Raw genomic sequence first — 26,568 nt, 5'->3', positions numbered from 1 at the left:
GTCCAGGCCTGTAGTGGGGGGGGGGGGGGGGGGGGGGAGGTTAGGGGTTCAACCCTCCCCCCCCCCTGAAAATTTTCAGGTTAAAAAAAACCTGGTTTACTCATGAATTTTAATTGGCTAACCAAATCCCCATGCTAAGTCTATGAGATGCAAAAAATTAAGAGTCCCTCCAGAACTGCAAGCACTAACTCAAGCAAATATTGACAATTTATTCACACTGTCATTACTTGCAGCAATAGCCGATGTAGCGAAGCAACCAAGTTGGGGAGGGGGAGGGTGTTGGATGCTCTCATTAAGGAGGCCAGATGTGGTGGAGGTGGTTGACAGGGGCAGAGCTGCAGGCTATTGAAGGCTGCTCTGCCCCCCGCTGTGCTCTTGGCTTCAGCGTGGGCTAGGAGGCAGGTTTCAACTCCCTCCCCCCCCCAATTTTCAACCCCCCCCCCAAATTTTCAACCCTCCCCGAATTTTTTTTCTGGCTACGGCCCTGCTGAGGTCCATATGTAAAGGTAAAGGTTTTCCCCTGACATTAAGTCTAGTTGTGTCTGACTCTGGGGGTTGGTGCTCATCTCCATTTCTAAGCCGAAGAGCCAGTATTGTCCATAGATTCCTCCAAGGCCATGTAGCCAGTATGACTGCATGGAGCACTGTTACCTTCATGCTGGAGCGGTATCTATTGATCTACTCACATTTGCATGTTTTCGAACTGTTAGGTTGGCAGAAACTGGAGCTAACAGTAGAAGTTCACCCCACTCTCCTGATTTGAACCATCAACCTCTTGGCCAGATATCCATTGCCCCCCCTGCCCCCCACAAAAGATGTCAGTCTACATTTATCAACACAGTTAAAGATTTCTACAGCATCAAACCTCATGCAAATAACTAAGCATGTGTGTGCTTCCAATCATAACTAATCTTTATTAATATTTTCTTGAAACATTTTTCTGGATGAAAAAGAAGCAGCAAGTTCTAATAAGAAATCCGAATTAAAAATCCGTTCATTTTTCTGCCACCTATTCAGAATTTACTAACATTGTATGCTGTATTCTCTTGAAGTAGAATAGCCACTGATAATTTTGCAAACTTTATAGCTGAAAGAAAACAAATGCAGTTGTTATTGGCTTGAGAAGTTACTTTAGTCTTCAAATTTTACTTGTTTCAGACAGGTATGCAATTTCTGGAAAAGATGGGGTGGAGAGAAAAGAGAAATCTTGATTTTTAAAAAACGAATGAAGATACATTCTTGGGATAAGCAACCAAAGTTCATCAGGTTAAACCTGTTCCTACTCACTAAGATTCCTGGATCTGACTCAAATGTTTAAGTCTTAATGGCTTAATTTAAAACAATATAAAACTATGTTTCAGATAATACATTTTATTTTATTTATGTTTATTTCTTTTGCACTGTTTAAATCAAGATGGGCCACTTATGGCCCTATGTATCCTCAAACATGGTCTCTGAACACCCCCGCAGAGACCCCAAACTCCCACATTAGAAAATGGGGTCAACGTTCAGGCAACTTCCCAAAAAACTGTCCCTAAATTGGCAAATCACCCCACGGTCTCGTAGAATCCCTAAAATGTCCCTCCAAAACCACAGACAGTAGCAAAACATTGGCTTAAAATTAACCAAGATGTTGCTAATAATGAGATTGTGCAATTTCAGACATGTCAAAATCTATAAGTGAGAACTTTTAGGTGAATATGGGCTGGATGCTCCACCACACAATTGGCTTACCTTGCTTAAATTGATTAACTTTTTAGTTTTAATTTTTTAAAATAATTTTATTCATTGTATGTCACCCTGAAATTTGCCATATAGGCTTGGCTAGAAATCATGTAGTAAATTAATAATCACAATTGATTAACCTTGGTATTTAACAATAAAGATTTGCTGCATTTGACTTTGTAAATATTCCACAGTGAATAGGTCGAAGGCTTTCATGACCAGACTCACTGGGTTGTAGGTTTTTCGGGCTGTATGGCGATGTTCTAGAAGCATCCTCTCCTGATGTTTCACCTGCATCTGTGGCAAGCATCCTCACAACCTCTGAGGATCCTTGCCAGAGATGCAGGTGAAACATCAGGAGAGGATGCTTCTAGAACATGGCCATATAGCCCAAAAAACCCACAACAACCAATTCCACAGTGACTCAGAAGGGGAGGAAAAAACAGAAAATTCTAAGAAATAATTCTCACGAATTATTTCTGTGAACTCAGTCTTTTGAGGGGGAGTGTAACTCCATGCAGAACTGGTTGACACACCCCCACCCCATGATTAGGACCCTTGATGGGGAGCATCTCTGTTTTGTCTGGATTCAGTTTCAATTTGTTTTTCCTCATCCAGCTTATTACTTCCTCCAGGTATTGATTCAGAGGAGACACACTATCCTTAGCTGAAGCTGTTTTTGAAGGTATGGATAAATATATTTGGGTGTCATCAGCATACTGATAACACCCTTTCTCATGCCTGTGGATGATCTCTTTCAGCAGCTTCATGTTAATGATATATTAAAGAGCATTGGGTAGAGAATGGCACCTTGTGGGACACAACATAACAGCTCCTTTTTGGGGAGCACCTATCCACAAGCACTACCATCTGAAACTTGCCTGAGAGGTATGACTGGAAGCACTGCAGCACAGTGCCTCTGATCCCCAGCCTCTCCAGGTATTCCAAAAGGATACCATGGTCGATGGTATCGAGGCTGCTGAGAGGGACACACTCCCCCTATCTGACAAACTGGCCTTCAGCGGTATGTTGAAATCATACAGAAGCAAAAGTCTGGGTGAGTCCAACCACACTTCTGAGACCAGTTCCGTGAGCTCGTCCAGGGAGTTTGTTAGGCAACGAGATGAATGGTACACTAACAGAATCCCCAGTCTGTTCCCAGTTTTCAGACTCAGCTACACACACTCAATGTGATTCAGGTCCCTAGTAGTAGTCTGGTCAGGTTAAGATGGTTTTTATAGATCACAACTAACCTCCCCCACCCCCGCACCCCTTTACCTCACCTGCTCACTGATGCTGTATCTGGCTGGGAGGGCTTGTCCCCAGGTTGGGACACTATCATCTCCCAGGCAAGTTTCAGTGAAGCACACCAAGTCACTCCATTGACTGCCAATCACTCCACTGGCTGACAATAGTTTCCGGGCAAAGTAAAAGGTGTTGGTACTGACTTTTCAAGCCCTACATGGTTTGAGTTAAGGTTACCTACAGGATCACAGTCTCCAGTACAATCCGCCCTGAACACTGAGGTCTTGGGGGGGGGGGGGGGGGCGTCTGCTCCAGAATGCCAGAAGTTGACTGCCAACAATCACCCAGAGGATCTTTTCATCGGCCACCCCACGACTGTGGAATGACCTGCCAGTAGCTAGATCAGCTGTTGGAATTTAAGATAGAAATGAAGACCTTCAAATTGAAGACCTTCATAATGAAGTATTTCAAATTCCCACTCTATGTCTAACTTTTGTCCTGTGTATTTTAATATGTATTTATGTATTTAATATGTAAGAAATTATATTCTTATTATTCTCCTTGTGAAACCACAATTTCTGAATTTCTTTATCAGAAATCAGTACAATTTATCTGGCTAGAAACCAACTGGAAATGCTTACCATGTATTCTCTTTACTCATCTTCATTCTGTTGGGAGGTAAAAGCACAGATGAAGTTATTTTGTTTCTTATCCTCTTTCATATAATGAATGCATATCTTTTGCAGGTGAGAAAGAAAAATATATGAAATATTTTGAAAGCTATTTAGCTCTATGCAGTTGCAATTAGAAATTTTAAAGGCAAACTTTAAGTGCATATCTTCAAGGAGCCCCCATCATCCAACCCAATTGTATCAGTTTTCATACTCACTAGTAGCAGGTCTTCTAAAAACCGAATGGGTTTAGACTGCATATCGAAGGCTAAGCTGCTCTGAACTACTTTGCACTTCAAGAGGGATAGCTCACAACAATAAGTCATTGGCCACAAACATGGGTGGTTCTTGGAAGCATTGTAATTCCATATATAGAACTGCATTAAAATTGCATTAGGTGACCCCTAACCTTCCACAGTCTCTGCATGCTCCTCCCGCTCCAGACATTTAATATGGTGAAGGTTCATTGAAGCATCTGGATTGATCTCCATAGGTAGGTAAAGGTAGTCCCCTGACATTAAGTCCAGTCATGTCTGACTCTGGGGTGTGGTGCTCATCTCAATTTCTAAGCCGACGAGCCAGCGTTGTCCATAGACACCTCCAAGGTCATGTGGCCGGCATGACTGCATGGAGCGCAGTTACCTTCCCGCCGGAGTGGTGCCTATTGATCCACTCACATTTGCATGTTTTCGGCAGGTTGGCAGAAGCTAGGGCTGGCAGCGGAAGCTCACGCCACTCCCCGGAATCGAACCTGCGACCTTTCAATCAACAAGCTCAGCAGCTCAGTGCTTTAACCCACTGCGCCACCGGGGGCTCCCTATCCCTATGTCTTCTTCTTTTTTTTTAATCTGTTAAGGTCTGTCTCATTGGATAAGGTAATATTTTCATGTATTGCTACAGGAACATAGCCAGAAGATTTTCTGATCCTAACTGTTTTTGTCTGCCCTGCAGAAACTCTTTATATGTCTGGAAAACTTTTGGTCAGTGGAAAGGGAAGAAGGGATTACCAGTTTTTGTGAAGCTTAAAGATAAGGTCAAGAGGAAGCCAGAAGGATTCAGTTGGACCAACCAAAAATAGATAGGCTGATTTACTAATGGGTATACAATTAACAGAATTGCTTGGAAAATCCATACTTCTCACCATCCAATCTGCATGCTCCCCCCGCCCCAGACATTGAATATGGTGAGGGATCTCTAAAGCATCTGGATTGATCTCCATATCCAAACATAAAATTATTACGTCTTTTGTTGAGATCTATCTCAGTGGATAAGGTAATATTTTCATGCCTTGCTACAGGAACATAGCCAGAAGATTTTCTGATCCTAACTGTTTTTCTCTGAGCATAAGATGACCATGGCAGGGTACTGCAGAAACTCTCATATCTAAGTATTGTCGAAGGCTTTCATGGCCGGAATCACTCAGTTCTTGTGGGTTTTTTCGGGCTGTATGGCCATGTTCTAGAGGCATTTCTCCTGACGTTTCGCCTGCATCTATGGCAAGCTTCCTCAGAGGGTGAGGTCTGCTGGAGCTGGGAAAAAAGGGGGTTTATATATCTGTGGAATGACCAGGGTGAGACAAAAGGTTTTGTAAGTTGGGCTAGGTGTGAATCTATTCAACTGACCACCTTGATTAGCATACAATGGGCTGACTGTGCCTGGAGCAAACTCTTCTTGAAAGGTGATTAGATGTCCCTGCCTGTTTTTCTCTCTGCTGTTTTAATTTTGGTTCCTCAGGTGCTCTGCTATGGCTGACTTCTCTGGTTGGAGTAGTCTGCAGTGCCTTTCATGTTCCTGGATTCTTGTTTGGGCGCTGCGTTTGGTGGTCCCTATGTAGACTTGTCCACAGCTGCATGGTATACGGTAGACTCCTGCAGAAGTGAGAGGATCCCTCTTGTCCTTTGCTGAACGTAGCATTTGTTGGATTTTCTTGGTGGGTTTGTAGATTGTTTGTATGTTGTGTTTCCTCATCAGCTTCCCTATGCGATCAGTGGTTCCCTTGATGTATGGCAGGAACACTTTTCCTCTGGGTGGATCTTTGTCTTGACTCTCGTGACAAGTCTACATAGGGACCACCAAACGCAGCGCCCAAACAAGAATCCAGGAACATGAAAGGCACTGCAGACTACTCCAACCAGAGAAGTCAGCCATAGCAGAGCACCTGAGGAACCAACCTGGACACAGCATTTTATTTGAGAACACAAAAATGCTGGACCACTCTCACAACCACCATGTCAGACTACACAGAGAAGCCATTGAAATCCACAAACATGTGGACAATTTCAACAGAAAGGAAGAAACCATGAAAATGAACAAAGTCTGGCTGCCAGTATTAAAAAATTCTAAAATTAAAACAGCAGAGAGAAAAACAGGCAGGGACATCTAATCACCTTTCAAGAAGAGTTTGCTCCAGGCACAGTCAGCCCATTGTATGCTAATCAAGGTGGTCAGTTGAAAAGATTCACACCTAGCCCAACTTACAAAAGCCTTTTGTCTCACCCTGGTCATTCCACAGATATATAAACCCCCTTTTTTCCCAGCTCCAGCAGACCTCGCCCTCTGAGGAAGCTTGCCATAGATGCAGGTGAAACGTCAGGAGAAATGCCTCTAGAACATGGCCATACAGCCCGAAAAAACCCACAAGAATCTCATATCTAAGCTTTGGGCAGTGGAAAAGGAAGAAGTGAATACCAGTTTCTGCATCAATGAAAAATAGGTTGACTTACTAATGGGTATGTAATTAACAGAATTGCTTTGAAAATCCATACTACCCACCATCCAATCTGTTGTGAAGTTTAAAGATAAGGTCAAGAAGAAGCCAGAAGGATTCAGTTGGTCAGATTATTATAATATTATTTTTATATTGATTTATACCCTGCTTTATCTCCCCCAAAGGGGATTCAAAGTGGCTGATGAAATCATCTCTGTTAATTCAATAGCCAATGACCAAAATTGTACATGAGCAAATATACTGCAAATATCAGCAAAGGCACACTTTTGGTAAAGGAAATGGCGCTGCGAGCAGTGTCTTAGGGAGCTGGATGAGCACTGGGATGCCCCTGGCGATTTATCAAAAGAGCTGAGAAATACTTTTTCGGAAAGGAAAAGATCAGATGCAAACCCCTCAAGACTCGGAGTTCACCTTTCTCACTGAAACAGGAGAAGGGGAGAGATGAGGGGGAGGCATCGCGTACTCCAGCAACGTTGTCATGCAGGCAGATGCAGACAGAAGCAGGTTTGATTCATTTCTTAAAATAATACATCTACTAAAAAACCAAAAGATGCCCTTAAATTTGATGTAGGCTTACCAACTCAATAGACAAGACGACTCTGAGAGGTATTTTTTTCTTTCATTTGAAATAGTAAGGTAAAGTTTTCCCTCTGGCATTAAGTCTAGTCGTGTCTGACTCTGGGGGTTGGTACTCATCTCCATTTCTAAGCCAAAGAGCTGGCATTGTCCATAGACACGTCCTAGGTCATGTTGCCAGCATGACTATATGGAGTGCCAAAGCGGTACCTATTGATCTACTCACATTTGCATGTTTTCAAACTTCTAGGTTGGCAGAAGGTAGGGCTAATGAGGGGAGCTCACCCCATCCATCAGATTCGAACCGCTGATCTTCCAGTCAGCAAGTTATGCAGCTTAGTGATTTTAACCCGATGTACCACTACAGCCCCATCTTTGGCTTTTACCTACTGAATAACACTATGTAACACAAGTTTTGTTCCTGGGTTATAAATGTCATTATCTAATTGGTTCTATCATAAAAAACATGGAAAAAGTTTGTTAAACTGCAAATCTTTTCTTTTTGTGAGACATCCTGTGGCACATTTTGCTATAGCTTTTCAATGAATATCTCACAGAGTCTCAACCAATTCAACATGTGGCAGCCACAAAAACAAATTTTCTGGAATGTAACAACTACTTTCAAAGGTACATACAGCACAATTAAACAGGAAATACACTTTCAAAACAATTACATACATAGTGTAATTTGAAATAATAACTGATTCTGGTACACACTCACCTCAGTAGGTTCATCAGCCGCATCCTTTAAAAAAGCAAAACAATTAATTTTGTTTGTTGGAAATCAGAGTAAAGCCTTCAATTAGGAAACAGTACTTTTAGAGTGTTTGAGCATGCAGAACCACCACCAGCAAATTACGAGGGTTGAATAAGAAGTAATGCCTCCACCTTCGTTACTTGTGTTTGGATGGGAATATTTTAATAAATCAAATGCAGAAATAATACTTATAATGTTCTCTTTAACCACCACTATTCCCTTTTACACGTAAGCACCAGGCAATTGGATGAACAAGTTTTCTGAAGCCGTCACAAAGTGGTACCTATTGATCTACTCATATTCATATGTTAAACCCGCAGTCTTTGGGTCCTTCTGGACTCCGCTTTGACACTTGATGCCCAAGTATTGACGGTGGCTGGGAGGGCCTTTGCACAGTTAAAACTTGTGCGCCAGTTGCACCGGTATCTCGTGAAGTCTGACTTGGCCATAGTGTTCCATGTCCTAGTTACCTCCAGATTGGATTATTTTTTTATTCATTTACTGTATTTGTATACCGCCTTTCTCAGCCCGTAGGTGACTCAAGGCGGTTAACAGGGTAAAATTCAATGTTTACAATATCAAAAATATAATTAAAAACATAACATATAATTAAAACTAAACAAATCAATAAATATAAATTCATAGTGTCCCCTTGTTAAAAAGGTTTTTTTTTCTTTCATTTGAAATAGTAAGGTAAAGATAAGTTTTTCCCCTGGCATTAAGTCTAGTCATGCCCGACTCTGGGGGTTGGTACTCATCTCTATTTCTAAGCCGAAGAGCCGGCATTGTCCATAGACACCTCCTAGGTCATGTGGCCATCATGACTGCATGGAGTTATGTTACCTTCCCGACAAAGCAGTACCTATTGATATACTCACAATTGCATGGTTTCAAACTGCTAGGTTAGCAGAAGCTAGGGCTAATGAGGGGAGCTCACCCCATCCATCAGATTCAAACCACTGATCTTCCAGTCAGCAAGTTATGCAGCTTAGCGATTTAACCCGATGTACCACTACAGCCCCATCTTTGGTTTTTACCTACTGAATAACACTATGTAACACAAGTTTTGTTCCTGAGTTATAAATGTCATTATCTAATTGGTTCTATCATAAAAACATGGAAAAAGTTTGTTAAACTGCAAATCTTTTGATTTTGTGGGACATTCTGCAGCACATTTTGCTATAGCTTTTCAATGAATATCTCACAGAGTCTCAACCAATTCAACATGTGGCAGCCACAAAAACAAATTTTCTGGAATGTAACAACTACTTTTAAAGGTACGCACAGCACAATTAAACAGGAAATAGCACTTTCAAAGCAATTACGTACGTTCTGTAATTTGAAATATTAATTGATTCTAGTACACACTCACCTCAGTAGGATCATCAGCCGCATCCTTTAAAAAAGCAAAACAAAAATGAACAATTATTATCTTGTTTGTTTGAAATGGAAGCAAAGCCTTCATTAAGGAAACAGTTCTTTTAGTATGTTTGAGCATGCAGAACTACCACCAGCAAATTATGAGGGTTGAATAAGAAGTAATGCCTCCACCTTCATTACTTGGGTTTGGATGGGAATATTGTTAATAAATCAAACGCAGAAATAATCCTTAGAATGTGCTCTTTAACTACCACTATTCACTTTTCCACATAAACACCAGACAATTGGATACATTTCTGCCAACGATGAACAAGTTTTCTGAAACCACCACGAAGTAGTACCTATTGATCTACTCATATTCACATGTTAAATCCACAGTCTTTGGGTCCTTCTGCACTCCGCTTTGACACTTGATGCCCAGGTGTTGGCGATGGCTGGGAGGGCCATTGCACAATTAAAGCTTGTGTGCCAGCTGCGCCAGTATCTCGTGAAGTCTGACTTGGCCATGGTGTTCCCTAATTACCTCCAGATTAGATTACTGCAATGCACTCTATGTGGGGCTGCCTTTGAAGACGGCCTGGAAACTACAGTTGGTTCAAATATCTGCAGCCAGATTACTAACTGGAGCTAGTTACAAGGAGTGGTCAACCCCCTTCTTCAAACAGCTCCATTGGCTTCCCATAAGTTTTCGGTCCCAATAAAAAGTGCAAGTTATCACCTATAAAGCTCTAAACCAGTGGTTCTCAACCCGGGGTCCCCAGATGTTTTTGGCCTACAACTTCCAGAAATCCCAACCAGTTTACCAGCTTTTAGGATTTCTGGGAGTTGAAGGCCAAAAACATCTGGGGACCCCAGGTTGAGAACCACTGCTATAAACGGTTCAGGACCTGGCTATCCTTGTGATCACATCTTCCCCTATGAACCAGAATGTACTTTAAGATTATCTGGGGAAGCTCTTCCCTCACTTCCACTGCCCTCACAAGCTCGGTTGGTGGGGACATGGGAAAGGGCCTTCTCTGTGGTGGCCCCTCGGCTCTGAAACTCCCTCCACAGGGAGATCAGTCAAGCTCCCACTCTCTCCATTTTCGCAAGGAATTAAAAACTTAGCTGTTCCATTTTGCCTTTGATTAGGCAGTTCACCACAGAATTTCCCGATCTATCCATCTCCTGCACTTTAACATGGCCCCTTTCTGACACTTTAACACTTTAACACCCTAAAGACATTTGCCTCCTAGCCCAGCCCTCCGATTGTCGAACTCTCCCTGGCTCTTCTTAGGATTCATTGCACTTAGTAATTATGAACCAAACCCAGTACTTTATTTGTTCAGCCATGTTAGCTTTTAATCATTTTTATTGTCCGATTTTATATTTATTAATGTTTGACGTTGCTTGTTTTTGATGCATATTTTAACCAGTTTTTTTTGGGCCTGTCCTTTTGTAAGCCACCCTGAATCCCCTTGGGGAGATGGAGGCAGGGTAAAAAAAGTTATTATTATATTATTATTTGTGCCAGCTGGACTGCTGACTGACAGCATTTCAAATCCAGGGAGAGCGGGTTGAGTTCCTTCTGTCAGCTCCAGCTCCCCATGCAGGAACATGAGAAAAACCTCCCAGAAAGATGGTAAAACATCAAACATCTGGGTGTTCCTTGGGCAATGTCCTTGCAGATGGCCAATTCTCTCACACCAGAAACGACTTGCAGTTTCTCAACTTGCTCCTGACACTCACACACAAAATCACAAAGGTACCACCTTAATATTTCCATCACAAGACTCCTAGCTCCGCTTCATTTTTGATTGTGATGAATATGTGTCTTTTTACTATTTCTGCACTGGTGTTTGACAAAGTGCTTAATCTAGAGCAAATTCTGGATAACCAGAAACCTTAAAGACAGTGCTCATTCATTTTATGGGGAGAGGGCAAGAGTCAAAACCTTCATTTGATACTTACCTCTTCTGGCTCTTCTTTAGGTTTCTTTCCCTGCAATAAATGTCAAACATTTTAAAAGTCAGCATTAACTCTGGAGATAAAATAATAAGACTGAATAAAAGTTCCATCTGAAACTCCCCCTCAGCTGAAGTGTGGAGTTCTCCAGATGTCACTTCACCATAAATCCTAGCAGACCTAGCGAGCATAGCCAATGATGTTGATGGTACAATCCAACCATTTATTCAGGGGCACCTGATAGCCACCCCTACCCTTTACATCCATAAGGAAAGCAAAGGTCCTATCATATTCCCCAACATAGTTAGGAAGTGCTGGTATTATTCTCCTATGATTCAGCTTTACCTTTTTCCCATCCTGCCAACGTTTTCTACCCTAAAAGAGAAAGAAAACAGTCAAAATGATTCCTTGGTTTCTGAAAATGTTGGAAACATTGGCCTGAGCTCCTTTGTGGGATTGTGGCATTTTTGATCTGTCATGACATCTTACTGACAAATCACAAAATCGTTGTTTTTTTCCAAGGTCGGAATGAAACAAGGAGCACTTTGTTTTGGGTCGAGGTTTGTGTGATACACACAAACAGGTCTTGACACAAAATGGCTATCTACTGTATTCTTGCTGTGAAGCAAAGCACTTCTAAGCAACACAAGAAAATGCACTTCAGTGTTAGATCACTATTATCATTTTGTGTCATGGTAAGTTTGTAAAAAAAATATGAGAACTCTTGGCAAATATCTTGCAATACCTCAAGTGATGAAGATTTGTTTTCATTGAGTGAGAATGATGAAGTTGTATAAAATCCAGATTATTTGCTTTGAACTGGATTATAGACTCACTCAGATAAACCAGTTCAAAGCTGATAATGGCTGCCGATACATTGCCGAGCCAAATTCAAGGTGCCAGAAATGAGGTGCAGGTGATGACCTATAAAGCCCTTCACAGTTCAGGCCCCGCCTATCTTCACAATCATATCTCCCTCTATGAACTGGCTCATATTCTAAAATCTACCGGGGAGGCCCTCCTCTCGCTTCCACCTCTGTCTTAAGTCGGTGGGGACAAGGGAAAGGGCCTTCTCGGTGGTGGCCCCCTGACTCTGGAATGCCCTCCCCAAGGAGATAAGGCAAGCTCCATTACTTACCTCTTCTCGTAAGAACTTGGTGGTTTCATCAGGCCTTCGAAAATTGACTAGTCTCAAGTTCCAAGCTCTTGCCCAACAGTTAGGACTTGGTCTTGCACTCCATCCATTGCCCTAGTCCCCTTCCATTTGAGAGCACTATCTCTTCCAGCCCAGACCCTTCAAATAGTCCTTCAATTGGCCCTGGAAATGAGTGGCCCAGTCTCCCCAGTATGGCCATTGCTGAGACTGGCTCCTGTTGGTCCCATGCTTCCCTTTTCTCTGCACTAACTTCAACCCAGTCCGCCCAACAGCTTAGGCTCTTTATCGGAATTTTGGCCCTAGTAGCTTACCTTGCATGAAAGAAGAGAGTGGAATTGGCTTCTAAATTGGTTTTAATAGATATGTTGTATTAATTGTATATGCTTATGTTTTATGTTTCACGTTGTATGTATTTTGTATTTTTGCATATGTGGAAACCGCTCTGAGTCTTCTAGGGGAGATAGGGTGGTATATAAATAAAGGATTATTATGATTATGATTATGATTATTTATCTGCCTTGATAATCCAAAGATGTGCTGCCCGCGAGCAGCATGGTGTGGCCTTAAGAAGGCTGCCTGTCGCTTTGGGGGGGGGGGGGGATCAGAGGTGATGGTGGGAAACTTACCAGCTGCACAAGGAGGGTTTCTGGGAAGGTGAAGCTCGCTCCATTCCCACCGGCACCATGGCGGGTGGAGGACACCCATCCCACAACCACCCAGTAAGTTGGGCAGAGCATATTATTTGCTACTGTCGAAGGGCCTGAAGATTCACATCCCAAATCTCACTGACCAGGAAAAGTGATATTGCCAGAGCTGCCTCATTTCTGGCTACTTCCTTCTATGAACTGATAAAATCCGAATATCCTAACCATATTTTGTCTCTTAAGGTGCTCAAGGGCAAAGTGGAAAGCATCATCAGTTACTTCTCTATTCTTCTCCTAGAATCATAGAGTTGGAAGAGACCTCTTGGGCCATCCAGTCCAACTCCCTGCCAGGAAAGTTGCATTCAAAGCACCCCAGACAGATGGCCATCCAGCCTCTGCTTAAAAGTCTCCAAAGAAGTACCCTCCACCACACTCTGGGACAGCGAGTTCCACTGCTCTCACAGCCAGAAAGTTCTTCCTAAGGTTCAGGTGGAATCTCCTTTCCCATAGTTTGAAGCCATTGTTCCACGTCCTAGTCTCCAGGGCAGCAGAAAATAAGCTTGCTCCCTGCTCCCTATGACTTCTCCTCACATATATATACATGGTCCTCATCATGTCTCCTCTCAGCTTTCTCTTCTGCAGGCTAAACATTCCCAGCTCTTTAAGCCACTCCTCATAGGGCTTGTTCTCCAGACCCTTGATGATTTGAGTTGCTCTCCTCTGAATACATTCCAGCCTGCCAACATCTCCCTTTAATTGCTGTGCCTGGAATTGGACACAGTGTGACTCCAGGTGTGCTCTGACCAAGGCAGAATAGAGGGGTAGCATGACTTCCCTGTATCTAGACATTATACTCCTATTTATGCAGGCCAAAATCCCATTGGCCTTTTTTGTCATCACATGGCATTGTTGACCCATGTTTAACTTGTTGTCCACAAAGACTGCAAGATCTTTTCCCCACGTACTGCTATTGAGCCAGGCGTCTCCCATTCTGTATGTATGCATTTTATTTTTTCTGCCTAAGTGGCGTATTTTGCATTTGCCCCTGTTGAACTTCATTTTGTTAGTTTTGTTTCATTTTGTCAGTCTTCCTGTGCTCACATTTCTCTTTGACACCTCACATCTAAACTGAAGACCTGAAAGTAAGCATAATGGTTCTTGAAAGCATACCTTGCCTCTTCTCTTTTTTCCACCCTAGAAAGAGAAGAGGAGGAAAAAAAAATCATAGCATGCATTTTTCATTGCAGATAACAAGCCTGAAACAAGAGACCTTCTACTAGATTTTGCTGTGCCTCCTAATTTATGTGGGGGAAATGGTAGCCACAGGAGTATGATGTCAGTATGTCTGTGGGCAAGGTAGTGGTGGAATAAATTACCCCATAAGAATTATGCCAACCTGTTGAACTTTTTCATCAGTCTCATCTTTTCTAGCATAGTATGCACATAAAACTTCATTTCACCACATAAAATACTGCATAGATTAGATAGCTAAAGTATTGTGACAATCTGGCCAAAGGAATGTGAAGACATGAAACTACATTACTTTTCCCCTGCCATAATATTATCTGTATATTTGAAGGGTTACAGAAGAATTACTCTGTGTAGAAAAACTCAAATCATTTTCTGTACAAAGCAGGTACATGGTACAAGTTGTTTTTACACACACACACAATGTGTCTTCCCACAAAGTTCCAGGATGTTTGATTGTTACTGTTGTTGTAGAGCAGTGTTTCTCAACCTGGGGGTCGCAACCCCTGTGGGGGTCATGAGGGAGTGTCAGAGGGGTTGGCAAAGACCATCAGAAAACACAGTATTTTCTGTTGGTCATGGGGATTCTGTGTGGGAAGTTTGGCCCAATTCTATCATTGGTGGGGTTCTGGATGCTCTTTGATTGTAGGTGAACTATAAATTCCAGTAACTACAAATCCCAAATGTCAAGGTCTATTGTACCCTAGTGTTCACATTTGTGCATATTGAGTATTCATGCCAAGTTTGGTCCAGATCCATCACTGTTTGAATCCACAATGCTCTCTGGATATAAGTGAACTACAACTCCATCAATGCCCACCAAACTCTTATTTTCCGATGTTCATGGGAGCTCTGTGTCCCAAGTTTGGTTCAATTCCATTGTTAGTGGAGTTCAGAATGCTCTTTGATTATAGGTGTACTATAAATCCCAGTAACTACAACTCCCAAATGACAAAATCAATCCATTCCAACCTCACAGGTATTCAAAATTGGGTGTATTGTGTATTTGTGCCAAATTTGGTCCATCGAATGAAAATACATCCTGCATATCAGATATTTACATGATGATTCATAACAGTTATGAAGTAGCAACAAAAATAATTTTATGGTTTGGGGTCACCACAACATGAGGAACTGTATTAAGGTGTCGCGGTATTAGAAGGTTAAGAACAACTATTGTAGAGCATCCTCAAGCCAAATAAAAAACAGTGCTTTACAAAAAGAACACAAAATTAACATGAAATTGTTACAAGAAAATAGTAAAAGAGTGGATCAAGAAGAATGACTCACCTGTGACCTCCATCTACTAAAATGACCTCCTAGTTTCTACAAGGGAAAAAAGGCCATAGTCACTTACATAAAACCAGTGCTTAGTAGCTAAAATGGCACAGCTCATGAACAAGATGATGGCATCAACAGGCTTGAAAGAACAAAAAGTTCCAGTAAGGGAAAAATTCCTTCCTTCCTTCCACAGTTGACCATTCCAGTTCTCATCTTTTTTTTCTGTGATTATAACCTCCCACATACTTTTGTGAAATTTTGAGCCCCATAATTCCTTCATCAACTATTCTATTGGACTAAATCCAAGTATGTTGTATTAGAACCATTGGACCAATGCAATTTACCCACATGTTCACATTCAATGGATCTAATCTAGTTGAAATAGAGAGGATTCTAGCTCATGACTATCTTGTCTCACTTTACTCGTAGTCATAGTTTTTTACTTTCAGATAAAATTTCAGATCCTTGAGATGTTACCTAGAGAAAGATTTATGTCAATCAAGTGAAAATAGGAGGGTTTTTTTTTTGCTTCCAAAAGGATTTTCAACAAATATTATAGGTAGTTTTTCTATGATAAATCAACCGCATCCTAATCAATATACTCACCAAAATGGAAGTGGGCGAGGGGTGCTATTTTGGGGAGTGATATAAGCCTATTTACATGCTCATTTGTGTTGAAATAGTGCCTCAGTTTGCTGGGTGTTTAGAACATAAATTAGAGTTCATTGAGTAATGTTACAAGCTAAGTCACAATTGCATCAAGGGTGTATCAAGATTTCTTCTCTTTATTTTTGTGTGTGTGTGTGTGTAAAAAAATAGCACTGAAAGTATGAAATGGATAGTTGCTTACCATTGGTCCACCATCATCCTCGTTGTCATCACCACTGATTCCTCCAAACATAGGGAACATGGCCTAGAATGGGAAGATAAAGTGTCAGCCTCTCTATTGGACATGTGAAGACATCTATCTTTGGGCACCCCCCCCCCCCACACACACACACACACAATTATTTGTGTAGAAAACAGATTTCCAACACAAGAAACCATATTTCCTGCCAAGGAAATTATTTTCTCCACAGAATCAGTAATTGTTTAGACAGAATTAGTCTTCTTCTACATTTCAAAATAATCAAATATGGGGAGAAAATTGTGTGAGAAATTTTTCACTGGTTTATTATTTTTCCCAACAGGAAAACATGGATTTTGAGCTAGAACAGTATAATTACAAATATTGCCCAGAATTCACTTAGAGGTTTACATCTTAGTATATGCACTTACTTCTGCCAGAAATAGAACCAAACAGTTTTGCAGTGTCCCTTATCATGTTAGGTTATTATGTCAAGGAATCATCAAAGTGACCAACCCATATCATGACTTTGTGGGCCATCTAGTTCAACCCCCTGCCAAGAAGTGATTTTCGACTTGATGGCCCACAAGGTCTCTTCCAACTCTATGATTCTATGATCCTATGACTGATATACATTAGGACCAAATGCACAATGGACCCTGATACACAACGTGGCCCAGTTAATGTTGGAAAACCACCTAGGAAGTCTAGATGTGCATTGATAGAGTCCAATGCACATTGGAACACTCTTTTCAGTTTTCCTGGTATGCAACTTCACAATTTACTATGCAACTTCACAATTTACTAATAAGGCTCTTTACTGACAATGCTGTGTAGCTAGCTAGTAGTTATACATAAAGTTACATAACGTAGACTGCAACTGAGGATTCTAGCCATTCTTTCCATCTCTTTTCTATAGTGCCTTTTGCAGATTTCTTAGCTGATGTCATTTTCCCCATTGCTTGAGGAAGAGCAGCATCTCTGAGGTGAACAAATTCTGTTCTCATGAAACTGCTTTTGGATGTATATCTCATGGGTTCTGTTCCGGTGACAACTGAGAAATCAGTTTGGTTACATGCAGATTGTCCATTAGGGTATTCAAACATACAGACACCTTCACTAGACGAGACATTAGCAAAGTAGGACTTGGAAATATATCCATAGGGTGAGGCTAATGGTTTTGTTCTGGTTCCCACAAAAAAGAGGGGACTGCCTTATTTTCTGCTGCCCTGGAAACTAGAACTTGGAGCAATGGGTTCAAATTGCAAGAAAGGAGATTCCACCTGAACATTAGGAAGAACATTCTGACTGTAAGAGCCATTCAATGGTGGAACTCTGCCTCATAGACTGGTGGAAGCTCCTTCCTTGGAAGCTTTTTAAACAGAGGTTGGATGGCCATCTGTTGGAGGTGTTTTGATTGTGCTTTTCCTGCATGTTAGGAGGTTAGACTAGATGGTCCATGTGGTCTTTTCCAACTCTATTATTCTATGATCCTTGCCCACTCTGTGACGTTATATTTGAACAGCACATAAACAGATTTTATAATAAATATGACTGTTCATTTTTTTTACCCCTGACAGGCAGTCAGACTTGCAGGTCACTGTTCCTAGAAAAACCCTGAAAGGCCTACAGGTATTTGAGAATAATGACAGTGCTAGGACTATAATGAATATTTACTTACCATGATATGTTTTGGCTTCCCAAACATGGTCTATAAAAAGAAAGGAAACATGTCCGGTCATTCTTCATAGTTATTTATTTCTGTGTCTATTTAAAATAATTATTTGTCATCTCTCAAAAAAAAATCCAATGAAGAAATATAGAGCTGTAACAAGTAGACATTTCCAGTGCTGTCCTACTAGTAAGCAAAGCTGCAACAAACACAAGGAGGACCTCCATTGCATATCCTCCACATCACAACCTCAATAGAGGGCTGGCAAAGTCATCCCGTTGCATTTCAGTCACCAGTAAACAGATCTCCAGTGCTCAGTACTGCTTATAGAAATAGGTAGATTTAGGGAGAGTATTTACAATTGCAGAAATAGATCCACAATCATGAGCACAGCAGGCCCCACTTTCATGGGGGTTAGGGATGCAGGGCCCCTGTGGAAGTGGGGAGACCATTAATTATTTTTTAACCTAAGAGAAAACCTTTCTGGGAATCTCTAGGTCTTCCATCTTGACTTTATGGTCAACATCTCATGGAAGTTGACCACAGAGTCATGCTGGAGAATCTAGACATTTTTAGAGACAACATATTAGTTAAATCTGAAATTAATCAAATGCTTAAAAGTTCAATCTGCATATGTGGAAGGCCAATTGTGCGTAGCATTAGTGATTACAAACCAGTTACAGATCTGTAATGCTATGTTGTGAATCCATACAGCAATATTGCATGATAGTGTTCATAATCTCAAGGTTCACACGAATAACCCCAAAAGCAAAACAGATTACTCCTTACCAGAGGATTGATTCTTCTGCCATTTTCAACATCACCATCATCATCATCATTGTCATCATCATCATCACCTTTTCCAAACATAGAAATACCTCTCCCAAACATTTTCTAGAAGGAAAGGGAAAGAAATATAGCCCACTCTAGTAATACAATTCTAAATATGTATACATAGGCTTATTTCTAGCTAAATATGGTAAGGGATCAGCTCACATATTTGTATCTATCGATATGATACCTTTTGTGACTTCCTTTGTTTTAGGCCAGGAATTTGGCCTTCTGCATGTATGTCTGGGCTGGCCCAGGTAATGGTGTGGTGCTCTTCTCCATGGCTCTTAATGCCCGGACAACAATTTTCATAAAAGAAGGCAATGACTTGTAGTCTTAGAAGTGGGCACCAGTACTGTTAGGATCACTGGCCACCATGCTACCCCTTCCTTCCTTCCTTCCTTCCTTCCTTCCTTCCTTCCTTCCTTGGAAAGTAGGATGTGTCTGCCACTTTGTAGGTGTTACTAAGCTTTGAGGTAATTGCAAGCATATTTGGCTTTTGACAAAGGAAAAGACAATGCTCAATTCCACTGTTTCTCAACCTGTGGGTCCTCAGATGTTTGGGTCTTCAACTCCCAGAAATCCTAACGACTGGTAAACTGGCTGGGATTTCAGGGAGTTGGGGGTCAAAACACCTAGGAACCCACAGGTTGAGAACCACTGCTCAATTCTATTCCATTCTGGAGATAGAATTAATACCTAACTTTATTCCAGAAGGAAATGGTGAAGGGAGAAACAGAGCAGGCCGGATTGGAGAAGGCTCCATGACAGAAGCAACTACAATTTTGTCCATTTTTCCCCAGTGCAAGAGAATTTTGAAAATTGCATCACTCTTGAAGACGGGTAATAGTTTGTAATTTATTTTGTGCAAAATCTGCACACAATTTGTGTGTGCGTGCTGCATTGTCTCCTCAGAAATCAGCATTTTCTGCTCAGAAACTAATATTTTTCTACCCAAGTAATAAAATGATATACACCAAGAAATAACATTTCTTTGCAGAAATATTATTTTCTGCGCAAAAATCATCACATCACCTCATTCCATGGAACATTTTGTCTAACATTTCAAAATGGCTTTCCAGTTGGGCGGCCCCCACCAAGGGAAGACACTGCTCAGACACTGCATCAGTCAGATCTTTTAAAAGAAAAATCTATCAACAACACCCAGTAAATGTAAGTAAATGATGTACCAACTACACGTTTTAATAAAGAATGAAATGGTATAAGTAAAGGTTTTCCCTGACATTAAATCCAGTTGTGTCCAACTCTGGGGGTTGGTGCTCAACCAAGAGCCAGCGTTATCCTCCAAGGTCTTGTGGCCAGCATGACTGCATGGAGCACCGTTACCTTCCCGTCGGAGTGGTACCTATTGATCTACTCACATTTGCATGTTTTTGAACTGCTAGGTTGGCAGAAGCTGGGGCTAACAGCAGGAGCTCACACCACTACCCGGATTTGAACCTGTGACCTTTTGGTCAGCAAGTTCAGCAGCACTTTAACACCACCACGGGCTCCTTAAATAATAATGAAAAACAGTAGGCCAAATATTTTAAATGTCATTAGTTCCTTACCAGTAGACCAGACATTCTACCACCTCCAAACATGACCAATGGATTCTATGAGGAAAGGAAAATATCATTACATGTACACATTCCATGACTTCACCTCAATTTTTTTTTTATCAAAGGGCTAAGAAATCTCATTCTTCCTTCATTTGCCTCAATAAATCTTACTTTTATATTTATTTATTTATTTTATTTCATTCATTTCTACCCTGCCCTTCTCCCCACAAAGGGAACACCATTGTTTATATATTATATATACTTCCCTGAATGATAAGACATGATTAATATTTTATACTCTTTGTCCCCAGGCTTTCAAATGACATACCATTTTCTTTTGTCTTTTCAACAGCTAGTGGCTTCAATGTACTTTAAGTCTTCTCCATTGCCTCTTCTCCCTCCAGTTGGTTTTTAGCTTATGCTCTGCACATGTCCCTTTGTAAGACTTTCATCTCTTGTTTTTCCTTTATTCCTTTCCTCCATCTTAGCTCATTCTTACTGCCTCCTTCCCATTTTCTAGTTTTGTTGCATTTGCCTTTCTACTGCCCCTCATTTCCCAGCTGTGTCCTCTCTAATCTCCTTCTCTTTTAGACTTTGGGGGGGGGGGGGGCTAAAAACTTTTCAGGGGGAGTTTCGGGAGGGCTGAGTTTCGGGGGGGGGGGCTGAGTCTGAGTGAAAGAGGGTCTAGCCTAGCAAACCTTTTGTATCGTTACCCCAATACCCCCATGCATATGGGATATATTGAGTATGGTGATCAGATCATGATATGAATAACCATAACAGTTTAAATAATGTACCAGTAAGGCCTTTTCGCGAACCACCATGAGAATTTTTTTGGGGGGGGCTGAAGCCCCTCAAGCCCCCCCCCCCCCCCCCGCCCGGCTACATGCCTGCTCCCATATCAGTCTTTTGCCCTTCATGCCTTCCCTCTCTGCTGTAGTTGCATCACCCAGAATCAGAATCCATTCTTTTCACCGAGGAAGAAGAAAGCTTGATACTTTTCTGGCTACCCTGATGCCCAATGTCAACCAAAATGAAAATAAGCTCATTGGTTCCTTACCATGACACCATCATCTTCTTCATCATCATCACCACCACCACCCATTACTTCTGCAAGCAGAGGTAGCATGCTCTAAAAAGGGGGAATCAAGTTGTTACTTTATTTAATGTAAATGTTAAAGCCTCCCTCTCAGAGACATACTCCACCAATGTTGCTCAAAGCTGTTGCTGATGGAGTAGTGGCAGTCTATGAACTATTGGTTAACAGATCACAAAAAAAAATCCATAGCTGGATATGGTAACAATATGGCACAAGCAGGTCTGTAGCCAGGATTTTGATTGGGGGGGGGGGGGGGGGCTGAGTTTGATTCTGGTGGGGGGGGGGTTGAGTTTGAGTGAAAGAGGGTCTACACTAGCAAAGCTTTTGTATCGTTACCCCAATACATATGACATATATTGAGCATGGTGATCAGATCATGATATGAATAAACATAACAGTTTAAATAATGTACCAGTAAGGTCTTTTTGCAGACCACCATGAGAATTTCGGGGGGAGGGGTTAAGCCCCCAAATCCCCCCCCCCTCCGGCTACATGCCTGGGCACAAGTATCATACTGATCCCTGGCACATTGGAGGGAAATGCCTGTGTATTGTGTAACACACCCCATAACATTAGACCGACTGCCCTTGGTTATTATTTGGTGAGGAAATGTACCTTATGCATTCATTGAGCAATGTTTTGGCCTCCAGACTTGTTGCCATATTATGGTTATAAGTTTTCATTTCAAGATGGCAAGACTTCTTGTTTAGGGAGTTTTCTGGGCAGCTTTTCTTTTATACTTTGTTTACACAACAGAAATATATATACATATCTATATAAATAAAAATGTAATGTTCGTTTGTGGGATTAACACAACTCAAAAACCACTGGATGAATTGACACCAAATTTGGACACAATATACCTATCAGGCCAACGAGTTACCATCACTCATAAAACACAGAAAAACACAGCAAAAGATACTTAAAAAGCCAAAAAACAAAAAAACACATTACAACGCATGCACAACACCACATATACACACAAAACATATATATACACACACACACACACACACACATACAGATACAAAAATATATATACACACATATACACATATATATACACACACAAAACACATATGCACAGACTGGGCCACAGACTGGGCCGCATGGCAGGGGATGGCTAGTGTGTGCGTGTGTCTGTGTGTGTGTGTGTGTATATATATATATATATATATATATATATATATAGAGAGAGAGAGAGAGAGAGAGAGAGAGAGAGAGAGAGAGATCCCTTAAACTTACAGACTTGAATGTGATAGTATGCTGACTAACAGGTCTTCCTCGACAAGCTCACTCCTTTTAAATATTTAACTTGCATTTAGTTTGCTAGGATGGGATACTACTATAGAACATCCCAAAATGTTTTAGGATGCTTTGTGATTTTTCTCAGGCTGTTACAAATATTATTAAACTTTCTACCTTATCATAAAGGCTTCCAGTGAGGAAAGAGGAAGCAGCAGGGCAAATCTGTCATCTCACATGCAGTTCCCTCTGGGAAAGCATCATCCTCACTGGGAGGATAGTGCTGGCTTCATTGGAGCCAGCATAACATGAGAAACCTCCTGTGTTGCTGGGAAAGTGTCTGGCAACGCCTGTATCCCAGTTGGGGGTGAAGCCAAAGGCAATGTCGTCTGGAGGCTGCCATGGGGCTCCATCTCCAAAGAAGGTTCTAGGACACTTAGTTTGAGCAGTGTCCTGAGGTCCTTTGTTGAACTACCATGAAGTTAGCAAGACAGGATTTAGGGCCACTGGCTTTTTTAGCTGTCACATGACACTGTTGGATTTGGCTCATGTGGACAACAAGTTAAACATGAGCCAACAATGTCATGTGGCAGCTTAAAAAAAGGGATTTTGGCATGCATAAATAGTATAGTTTCTAGATACAGGGAAGTCACCTTGTAATTTAAGATCTACTGGGGGGCCTTACTCTCGGTCTCAACAGCGTCTCAAACGCGTCTGGTGGGGATGAGGGACACGGCCTTCTCGGTGGTGACCCCCCGCTTATGGAATTTGCTCCCCAATGAGATTAGATCGGCGTCCTCCCTCCTTACTTTTAGGAAAAAACTAAAGACGTGGTTTTGGAGCCAGGCCTTTGGCTAGTGGGCACAACAGCACTTTAGGCACTGAACTCGGACAATAGGATTGTTTGAAAAGTGGAAATGGCTTTATGACCTGTGATTATGTGATCTGTTCTATGTGGTTATGTAATTTTAATTAATATCACTGTTTAATTGTTATGTAATGGATTTTATATTGCTGTTTTATATTGTTGTTTTGATACTGTTGGCATTGAATTGTTGCCTGTGTTAGCCGCCCTGAGTCCCCCCTCGGGGGTGAGAAAGGCGGGGTAGAAATGGTGTAAATAAATAAATAAATGCTACCCCTCTATTCTGCCTTGGTCAGACCACACCTGTAATCACACTGTGTCCAATTCTGGGCACTGCAATTGAAGAGAGATGTTAACCTGCTGGAATGTGTCTGGAGGAGAGCAACTAAAATGATCCAGGGTCCGGAGAACAAGCCCTATGAGGAGCATCTTAAAGAGCTGGGCATGTTTAGCCTGCAGAAGAGAAGGCTGAGAGGAGACATGATGGCCATGTATCAATATGTGAGGGAAAATCATAGGGAGGAGGGAAGAGGGCTGTTTTCTGCTGCTCTGGAGACTAGGACACAGAACAATGGCTTCAAACTACAGGAAAGGAGATTCCACCGAACATGAGGAAGAACTTCCTAATAGTGAGAGCGCTTCAGCAGTGGAATTCTCTACCCCAGAGTGTGGTGGAGGCCCTTTCTTTGGAGGCTTTTAAGCAGAGGCTGGATGGCCATCTGCATTGAATGCACTGAATGCATTTTTTCCTGCTCCTTGGCAAGTGGTTGGGCTGGATGGTCCAAGAGGTCTCTTCCAACTCTATGATTCTATGAAGAAGATTCAATTACATAACACCCAGCTTTTTTTTTTTTTTTTGGTAAGGGGGTTCCATCATCTTCTAGGCAGAAAAGATTTTTGACAGATTTTTGTCTTAGAAAGCCCACAAATAAAACCCAATACAAAACACCCTCATAAGTCCATCCCAGGATGTGGGGACAAAATAAGTGCAGACAAAATAAGCCAAATGGGATCACTGTACTCACATGTTGCTTATATTTAGGAATATTAAATCATTCTGAGGATTGTTAAGGCAACAGTATTGCATGGAAGGAGGGCAAATTAAATATGCTTTTATCTTATATTCCAGAAGCAGTAACTAGTAACTGAATTCCAGAAGGAGCGGAAGAAGAATATAATTATAAGGAAGGAATGGAAGGAAATAATGCTAATCGACTTACCATAAAGCCACCCTTACCACCTCCAAGTAGAGACCCTAAATTCTATATGAAAAAGAAAAGGTGTCAATCACATTCTGGTTGTTACAATTATTGTTTTGGTTGCATACTTTTAAGTTGTTTCTGAATTATGGCAACTCTACAATGAACCTATCAGCAGTTATTTTGGCAAATGTTATTCAGAGGAGGTTGACCGCTGCCGAGTGTGACTTGCGGAAGATCACCCAGTGGGTTTTAAGAGTTAAGCTACAATTCAAAACCTGGTCTCTCAGAATTGCTGCATTCTCTGTGTTAAAAATGCTGACCAATATCAATTAATACAAAACTGGTCAGACCAGAGATTAATTTCTTCCACTTTAGCCTATAAAGCCCTAAACGGTTCCGGCCCCACCTACCTCTCCGAACGCATCTCCTCCTATGAGCTGGCAAGGACATTAAGATCGTCCGGGGAGGCCCTGCTCTCGGTCCCGCCAGCGTCACAGGCGCGGTTGGCGGGGACGAGAGACAGGGCCTTCTCGGTGGTGGCCCCTCGGCTATGGAATGCCCTACCCGTGGACATCAGGCAGGCCCCTTCGTTGCTAGCGTTCCGGAGGAGGACCAAGACATGGCTCTACGAACAGGCATTCGGTCAACAATGCAATTGAACTCACAATGACGGCATTACTGAACAAGGAATGGCTAAAGGATTATGAGAGCGAGATCTGATTTCATCCAGGCGTAGATGATTATTTGTTGTATGTCTGTGTATGTTATGTCCTATTTATTGTAATTGTTATTAATCGCACTGTAAACCGCATAGAGTCGCCGTATCAGGCTGATATATGCGGTATAGAAGAAAAGCAAATAAATAAATAAATAAATAATAAATACTGTGGACTCCAGCTGCGGTATCTAGTAGGGCTGGGCGGTTTCGTTTCGTTAATTCATAATTCGTTAAAAATTCGTTTTTTTTGTTAACGAAGCGATAACGAACCATTCTGGAGCAGCTTAAAAACGAAACAAATTTTTCAATTCGTTTCGTAAATGCTTCGTATTTCGTTATGTATTCGTTTCGTTATTGGTTTGAGGTCGTTTCGTTATTATTTCCGCATGTCTGGGGCAAGTTTTATAGTTGTTTTTTGTTTAATTAGTGAAAAAAATTTATAATATCACACCAACAGTCAACAACAGAGGGAGAGGGAAGCTTCAGAAGTTCCCCCTGTCCCATTTGGAGGTTTTTTAGCGTATTGCGCGGTCGCGTCCGCCATTAACGAATCGATTCGTTATTGTTTCGTTATTGTTTCGTTATTGTTTTGTAATTTTTTTACCATTTACGAAATTTCGTAAATATTGAACTTTTTTAAAAAAAAATAAATTCGGAATTCTTTTAAATATCAAAACGCAAAACCCCCCAAAAAACAAATCGATTTTAGAAACAAATTTTTCCGTTGTTACCCAGGCCTAGTATCTAGGACAAGTATTGCTTGATGAAGATACTGCCTAAGTAATTATAATGAATCCTGAACAATTATCTAGTTTTATTCATCTGTATTAATGATCACCATTTCCAGTTCCATGAACCTATAATTGAGATTGAAAACCCACAAGAATGACAGCCTCTTCACCCATTTTCTAATCTGGAGGAGTTCTTTCTTAGTTCCAACTTTGTCACGGTTGTTATGAAAATTAAAGTGAGGTGAACGTGTTAAGTAGGCTTCCTCTCACTCCTTAGAACCGTGTTTTCTAATCCAATGTCTCTAAATAATTTTGGACTTAATTTCCCAGAATTTTCTGCAGTTTTTGAGATTTGAAGTCCATCAACACCTAAAGATCCAAGGTGGCAAACTCATGCTTTAGAAGAAAACGGGAGATATGATTGAGAAATCATTATTTCAG

General features: G+C 41.4%; 3 long non-coding RNA genes across 3 annotated transcripts; all 3 read right to left on the bottom strand.

Moving 5' to 3' along the window:
- Positions 1–7,491: 7,491 nt before the first annotated feature.
- On the bottom strand, positions 7,492–11,603 carry LOC137097918 (uncharacterized). Its single transcript, XR_010910516.1, has 4 exons — positions 11,372–11,603; positions 11,033–11,062; positions 9,075–9,098; positions 7,492–7,690 (listed from the first exon to the last, which is right to left on the bottom strand). It is a non-coding gene; the product is annotated as an uncharacterized lncRNA (long non-coding RNA).
- A 4,601-nt stretch (positions 11,604–16,204) lies between these two features.
- LOC137097917 (uncharacterized) lies at positions 16,205–18,737 on the bottom strand. The gene is made up of 3 exons (XR_010910515.1): positions 18,664–18,737; positions 17,884–17,913; positions 16,205–16,268 (listed from the first exon to the last, which is right to left on the bottom strand). It is a non-coding gene; the product is annotated as an uncharacterized lncRNA (long non-coding RNA).
- Positions 18,738–20,232: 1,495 nt separating this feature from the next.
- LOC137097916 (uncharacterized) lies at positions 20,233–24,751 on the bottom strand. Its single transcript, XR_010910514.1, has 3 exons — positions 24,697–24,751; positions 21,328–21,399; positions 20,233–20,321 (listed from the first exon to the last, which is right to left on the bottom strand). It is a non-coding gene; the product is annotated as an uncharacterized lncRNA (long non-coding RNA).
- Between the last annotated feature and the right edge of the window lie 1,817 nt (positions 24,752–26,568).

Source organism: Anolis sagrei, chromosome X, assembly GCF_037176765.1.
Source record: "Anolis sagrei isolate rAnoSag1 chromosome X, rAnoSag1.mat, whole genome shotgun sequence".
NCBI lineage: Eukaryota > Metazoa > Chordata > Lepidosauria > Squamata > Dactyloidae > Anolis > Anolis sagrei.
Note: the sequence above shows the minus strand (reverse complement) of the source record. Positions and strands in the feature narration are given on the sequence as shown.